The following is a 7,742-nucleotide window of genomic DNA, read 5'->3' as shown; positions in this document are numbered from 1 at the left end:
GGCTAGAGGGATGGCCGGGCCGACGGCTGACCGGCGGTGGGGAGTGGTTTCGGGGCGGCCAGGGTGGCACGCCGGCGACCGCGGGCGGTGGGTGCCGGCAGTTTGGCCGGTGGTGGCTGGCGGCTCAAGGGGGTGGAGGTTGAAGATGAATTGCATGCCCTTGATTTCGTATCCAACGGCTGGAAAATTGATTGACCAAAGATGAAAAAGTCAGTCGACTGACGTGTAGACTCATCCTGATGCGGCTACACGACCAGCTGCCCTGGCTCTTGCATGCGCTGGTGCTCCGGGCGCTGTTGCTGCTATTGCTTTTCTGCTACTAGTGCGTTCAGTTTCGACCATAAAATTCAGTTTCGACAACAAAATTCAGTTTTGACGGTTAAGTTCAGTTTCGACAATTAAATTCAGTTTCGACAGTTAAGTTCAGAAATGAGCGGCTGATGTATTTTACATCTAGCACTTTGCGGTTATGTATTTTATGTCATCTATTGGAGATGCTTTTAGAATTCCACTCAGGTTAATGTTGTCTCTCTTATCCTGCTTCAGCCTCGCCGTCGGACAACTCACCGGAGCTGCTCCAACGACGAAACCCTCCATCACAGCAGAGCAGTACACCGGGCTCCATCTCCAGACGCCTAAGATCTTCTTCCCCTCCTCCAACAGCCAAGTCAGCTGGAGCATCCTCACCGACCAACCCAATCACGCTGAGATCGACATGGCTTCGCCAAAGAGATTGTACACCAGTTGCATCTCTTTTTTACTCTACATGTTATATATATTATCCACTGAGCAGACGTAGTAACGTGAAATACGATTAGTTTCTCCTACTATATGACAAGAAGTGAGGTACCAGGCAACTTAGCTATCCGTGATGGACTCTCTTGAATGCCATCATTATTTATTTCTCTGTGTTTGAGCTGTGCATTTGTCGATGGGCCTAGGAGTTGAGCTTGTAGGGCAGTGGCCTGGATCCAAAGTAGTAGAAGTAGCACAAAAACAATTTTTGAGTGTAGGATTTTCCATGCTCAAGCCTGCCTACTAGAATCGCCAGTGCTTGAAAGGAAAAGTGAAGGAAAAACATAGGAATTGAAAAGTTTCCTATGGTACTACCATTCATGCATTTGGTTCAAAGGAATGGAGCAAAGGAAAACTGTATGATTTGTTCCTTTAGTGTCTCCTTGAAAGAAAAACCGTAGGAATTTTAATATCCACTTGTTCATCTTTTCAAATTCCTATTCATGAAGCACAAGACTAAGAGATAGTAGCATAATAGCATTATAACCGTACATTTTCTTGTGGTTTGACTTAATCTCACCATGCTTCTTTGCATCTTGTGATCTTCCAATTCTTGTGAACCAAATACCCAGATTGGCAGAAATTCTGTGTTTTTAAATTCTCTATTTTGCACGTGCATTCCTATCATATTCCTGTGTAATTCTTATCCCTGCATTGTTAGAATCCTCAAATTCAAACAAGCCCTTACACAATCACTTCTGTTACAAATATGTGTCAAAGAAAACCTTGTGTGGTTTGTTCCACTCCTGTTGCGCTGTGTTACACCCCAGCTCAGTTGCTCCAATGACGGAAGGGTTCACCACAGTAGGGATCCGCTCTCCAGACTATTTTTCGCTGCCTCAGATCTTCTTCCTCGCCGTCGGTAGCCACGACAACTGCATTACCATCATCAACTGAGCAGATGACCTTGAGGACTACATGGGTCCGCAAGAAAGGTCACACTCTTCCATGTCTGCTTACGTTATGCATTGCTTAAAATGATGACATGCTACTTTATCATCGTGTTCACCTATTAGACTCCGAGTCGGGTCTAAACTAATGCTAAAACTTGAGTTTTTAAATGGTTGTGGGGTACATATTGGGGCAGCAATCAGTACTATCTAGTTAATCTCGGGTGTCTACTATGAGTTTCATGTTGGGTGCAAGCAAACCTTAAAGGAGCCATTATCTGTATTTTTAACTAAAGCTATTATCTGCCTGCTATCATTGGTTTTGGGTCTATCCACAGTTTGCTACCATCACTCTGGATTTGTGCATGCACTCCTTACATAATCTCATTATATTTTATTCCTATGCATGTCAGTTATTGTACACATCAGAACTAAACATGTAGAGCAAAAGAGACGAGCCTTGAGTGGCAATAAAATTTCATGCAGACGTCGCTTTATGGTGGGTGCAAAGGCGGGCCCCCTCCACCCATTTTGGATTGTAATCAAGAGGAAGATAACTGTTCTGAGGGGGATTCAGAAGGAGAAGACCACTCCTATTTACCCCCTGAGGTCTTCGCTCTAGCTTGGCATGCTGATGTTGGTAATATCATGCATATGGTGCCTTGCATTGCTTAATTTATACATCACATATGCCATCTGCTTAGGTCAGACATGCTTTGTGTGAATGTGATACGTTCATTTTGCATCATGCTTTTATATCGATATTTATTGCATTATGAGTTGTTATTACACATTATCTTACAATACTTATGCCTATTCTCTCTTATTTTACAAGATTTACATAAAGAGGGAGAATGCCGGCAACTGGGATTCTGGGCTGGAAAATGAGCAAATATTAGAGACCTATTCTGCATAGCTCCAAAAGTCCTGAAACTTCACGGAAACTATTTCCAGAATATATAAAAAATACTGAGCGCAAGAAGTTCCAGAGGGGGGCCACACCCTGGCCATGAGGGTGGGAGCGCGCCCTACCCCCTGGGCGCGCCCCCTACCTCGTGCCCCCCTGGTGGCCCTCCGATGCCCATCTTCTGCTATATGGAGTCTTTCGTCGAGGAAAAAATCATAAGCAAGCTTTCGGGACGAGACTCCGCCGCCACGAGGCGGAACCTTAGCGGAACCAATCTAGGGCTCTGGCGGAGCTGTTCTGTCGAGGAAACTTCCCTTCGGGAGGGGGAAATCATCACCATCGTCATCACCAACGATCCTCTCATCGGGAGGGGCCCAATCTCCGTCAACTTCTTCACCAGCACCATCTCCTCTCAAACCCTTGTTCATCTTTTGTATCCAATCTTTGTATCCAAACCTCAGATTGGTACCTGTGGGTTGCTAGTAGTGTTGATTACTCCTTGTAGTTGATGCTAGTTGGTTTACTTGGTGGAAGATCATATGTTCAGATCCATTATGCATATCAATACCCCTCTGATTATGAACATGAATATGCTTTGTGAGTAGTTACGTTTGTTCTTGAGGACATGGGAGAAGTCTTGCTATTAGTAGTCATGTGAATTTGGTATTTGTTCAATATTTTGATGAGATGTATGTTGTCATCCCTCTAGTGGTGTCATGTGAACGTCGACTACATGACACTTCACCATTGTTTGGGCCTAGAGGGAGGCATTGGGAAGTATTAAGTAGATGATGGGTTGCTAGAGTGACAGAAGGTTAAACCCTAGTTTATGCGTTGCTTCATAAGGGGCTGATTTGGATCCTTATGTTTCATGCTATGATTAGGTTTACCTTAATACTTCTGTTGTAGTTGCGGATGCTTGCAATAGGGGTTAATCATAAGTGGGATGCTTGTCCAAGTAAGGACAATACCCAAGCACCGGTCCACCCACATATCAGATTATCAAAGTACCGAACGTGAATCATATGATCGTGATGAAAACTAGCTTGACGATAATTCCCATGTGTCCTCGGGAGCGCTTTACATCATATAAGAGTTTGTCCAGGCTTGTCCTTTGCTACAAAAATGATTGGGCCATCTTGCTACATTTTTATTTACTTTTATTACTTGCTACTCGTTACCAATTACCCTTTTTGCCACAATTACATCATGGAAGTGTCACTTCCATGACAGAAAAAGTTTTCGTTCGAACCATAATGATGCAGATGTGTCTTTTTTGTAGTGCTTCCTTAGGGCCAACCCGGACCATGGACCCCAACTAGTGTTGTTTTGTTATATCATTAGCACTTAATTAGACAAAAATGGTGGAGTTTTTGCCCAACATTTGATTGAATGGCCCATCCTACATGGGTTAACCTCTCCTATAATTTTGATCAAGCTCCGCCACTGCCTTTGACAGTTCGTCTTGGACCACTTTTGGGTGGACCATGGCGATCTACAGGGAAAATCAAGAAGGCCTACTGTTCAAGACGAGGACTCTGTATCCCCGAAGGACTCCTCTCAACTGACGTAGCCGATTAGGACTCTTGGCCTCCAGTATCTTATATAAATCGAGGCTGGCTAGGTGATAGAGACATCTTACATTATACACATTACAATCTCAGGATAGAATATATGTATTTTGTACTTAATCTAACGCAATATGCAAAAGCACGGCGTAGGGTGTTATCTCCTTGAAGAGCCCGAACCTGGGTAAAAACTCATGTCCTTGTTACCATCCTGCTTAGACGCTTAGCTCGGGACACCTTAACCCGAGAAATGCCAGATTTAGCTCCGTCACAAAGTACGCAGGAAAGACTAGTGTTGGTTTGTAGGGTCAGTGTAGATTCTGCCAGGGGTAACACACGGGAATCAGTGGTTGTGGCCGAGGTGTTACACACATAGTAACATGCTTGTGTACAAACATTAAGGGAAAACCATTTCTTGGTTTCTTCCACAGATCTTGTCAGCTCGTTTATTTCAGGGAATATTTCAAAAATGGTTGATTTATTCATCCATTTATTCTGGAAATAAACAAGTGGCAACCATCCTAAAAATTGACTATCTCAGTCGCATTAAGAGTGTGTTTGGTATGAGTCACCAAGTGGAATAGCATGTGTGCGACCCGTAATTCGCCCCCCTTCTCGTGTTGAGTACAACTAAAACCCGAACCCACTCGCTACACATTTGAGAATATTCAACTGAGATCCGTAATGCAGTGGTTCCTCCAAGAGGCAATAGCCAAAATACCACTTGTCAAAACCAAAATGCCAAAATACACTAGTAAAAACCAAAGAGCTGCAATAGCTCATTTCAATATGTTCATGCCAAAATACCACTAGTGGCTAAACTAAGAATAGCATAGTTGAAAAAAGATATATGTGCCTTTATCTCCACACGTCACGCTGCTCATTCAACAACAAATTAACACCATTTTACCAACACAATCAATACAAAAAACATTATTTTCAACACAAGTAGGCAACACAATCAACACACATGCAGAGGCAATGCTAGCTAGGGTTGCACGGGATTAAAGGTCGAGGTCCAAATCCAAGCACAAAGGTCATCGTAGTCAGGAACGCACACGAGCATTGGAGATAGGGAAGGATGGCGAGCAACGGAGCCAGTGACGGGGAGCTAGGGCAGGCTACCATCGCGAGAGGACTAGGGAAGTGTGGCGAGCGGCAGAGTTAGGGCGTCGCCGGCCCGAACACTGGAGGCTACCGCGACGGGAGACCTAGGGGAGGACGGCCATAACGGGAGGATATGAGAGGGAGGCGAGAGCAGAGCAACCGGCAAGTGACAAAGAAACAATTAGATAGAGAGGGAGCGACCGAGAGGAGCAGGCGCCGGCGCGGGCTAGTTTGATGCGTCGCCATGATAGTGTTTTTGGGTGAAGGGGATAAAGCTCGTACAATAGAGTATAGGGATAAAATTTAAAACTAAAAAAGGTTATTTATGAATTCACAAGAATCTGAAAAACATCACATAATTTTGAACTAACAGAAAACATCTGGCATTCGACGGGAGTGGTATTCTGACAACAAAGCCGAGATTGCAGTGCCATTTTGGCGTTTCGGTTTGTACTAGCGATATTTTGGCACTCCCGGTTTTGACTAGTGCTATTCTCTCTTCCTCCAAATCCGTGAACGACGGGGAACGCTGCCTGGCGCTCACCCCCTCCCTCTCGCACGAACCCTCTCGCGTCTCCCTCTCTCGCACAAACCCTATCGGTGGCGGCTGCTGCTCCTCCCCCTGGATCCGCGCCCCCGGCTGCTCCTCTCCTTCATCCTCGCCGCCGGCTGCTCCCCCCCTTCATCCTCGCCGCCGGCTGCTCCTCTCCTCCCATCCACGCCGCCGGATGCTCCTCTCCCTCGTCTCCTCCTCAATCGGCTGCGCGGCGGCGGTCTTGAAGCTGGGCGGCGAGCGAGGGGCTACTCCGGCGGCGGCCCTGAAGGTGAGAACGTCCCCTCCTCCCCCCTTGTATCTCGCGGCTTGCCCCTCTCTAGATCTTGGAACTTGTCTCATCTGCCTTACCCAGACGAGAGGGAGATGGAGAGGATATTGAGGCGACACTCGTGGCGTTTGTTTGATTCGAGTTCCTTGCTCTATGCTGTTCAAACTAGTGGGCGATTTTCCTATTTTATACTCAAAGTGCTGTTTTACAATATATCTTTGCAATATATTCTGCTGTCACAACTCACAAGTCACTGGTAGAAATATTTCTGATATCATGCATGAATTGTAGATGGTCAAGAAGATGAACAAAAGAAAAATGATGATTAGGGGAGCCACTGTTTTTGTTGCACTTGCTGCAATGGCAGTCATTGTCTGGGCTATAATAAGGAAGAGGAGACCATGTATTACCTATGGCCCAATGAATGAAAGAGATCGTGGATCAGATTTGATTATCTAAACCAAAAAATATGGCAATTCGATGTGATGTGGTAAAACATGTTAAGGTTTGAAAGAAATGTGTTATTTCGGTTGTGTGACATATTGCGGGATCACAAGTTGCTAGAAAACAGCCCACACGTCAGCGGGGAGTAACAATGGACGTTTTTTCTTTTTGCATACTATTGGGCATAACCATTGGAATAGGGCTGTTGCAACAATTTTTTGTAGATCATAACATAAAGCAGTTGATGCTATCACCAAAACAGTTGATTCAGTTCACTGCCCAACAAGGAAGTCCATGAAACTAAATCAATCAACCTATAACGAGAAGTATGATAGCAGAGGTAAAAAAAACCATTACTCTACGAAACATACAATATAACTGCTGCCACCATTCACAATCTAAAGAATAAAAAGCGCTTACATTTTTTAATATCAAAAAATTATATACGCAGAAGTTGGTGATTTGCTCTGATCTTTGAGGCATATAAATTTTTAATACTAGCGCACACAAGCCAATTAAGATCTAGCAACAAAAAATCTCAAGCATAAGGTTCTTTGAGGAGAAGGCTCACACTCAAGCCAATTAAGATCATCTGAACAAAAGAAAGGTATAGCAAAAGTATTCCATAGCAAGTCAATCATTCTAGTGGCAAAATCATGAGTGCTAATCATTATCTGCTCTGGAAGGCTAAGAAAGATGAAATTATTACCTACTAACCCAACAAACCACTACAACAACGCCACTCCAATATCACAACAGCAATGAATATTCACACAAAAATGTGCCAAAAACAGAACAAGTAGAACTCAAAATGATTCCCAAAACTCCAGTTCTAGTAACTCAAAAAATACCAAATTTCCCATCATATTAACAAAATTCAGCCAGCACACTGCACGACCTAGACAAAAAGGGCACAATTAAGAGATTATTACCGCTGTTCCGGCGATACGCATTTGCACAGCGCCTTAAAACCTCCCCACCTCCACCACCAGCACTTCCTCTGCTCACTACCTTAGTTGCCGACGAAATCAGAATCTTTCCAAAATCCACCTTTGCTGGCAGTAGAATCTCCACACCATCCATCCACCGCCCCGAAATGCGCCCTTTAAACACCTCTAGAAACAAACAACTCGCCGCAAAAACTACCCCAAATTGATGCCGATTCTGGCCACACCAGTGCCGAATCGGAGCGCGGTACGCGCCTGGG

General features: G+C 44.6%; 1 protein-coding gene across 1 annotated transcript in view; it reads left to right on the top strand.

Moving 5' to 3' along the window:
* The first annotated feature begins 5,773 nt into the window (after positions 1 to 5,773).
* The window catches only part of LOC119267597, an 11,037-nt gene continuing 9,068 nt past the window's right edge, over positions 5,774 to 7,742 (top strand). The window contains exon 1 of the mRNA XM_037549013.1: positions 5,774 to 6,091. The gene's annotated coding sequence lies outside the window, so the exon portion shown is untranslated. The remainder of the gene's footprint in view (positions 6,092 to 7,742) is intronic.

Source organism: Triticum dicoccoides, chromosome 3A, assembly GCF_002162155.2.
Source record: "Triticum dicoccoides isolate Atlit2015 ecotype Zavitan chromosome 3A, WEW_v2.0, whole genome shotgun sequence".
In the NCBI taxonomy this organism is placed as follows: domain Eukaryota; kingdom Viridiplantae; phylum Streptophyta; class Magnoliopsida; order Poales; family Poaceae; genus Triticum; species Triticum dicoccoides.
Note: the sequence above shows the minus strand (reverse complement) of the source record. Positions and strands in the feature narration are given on the sequence as shown.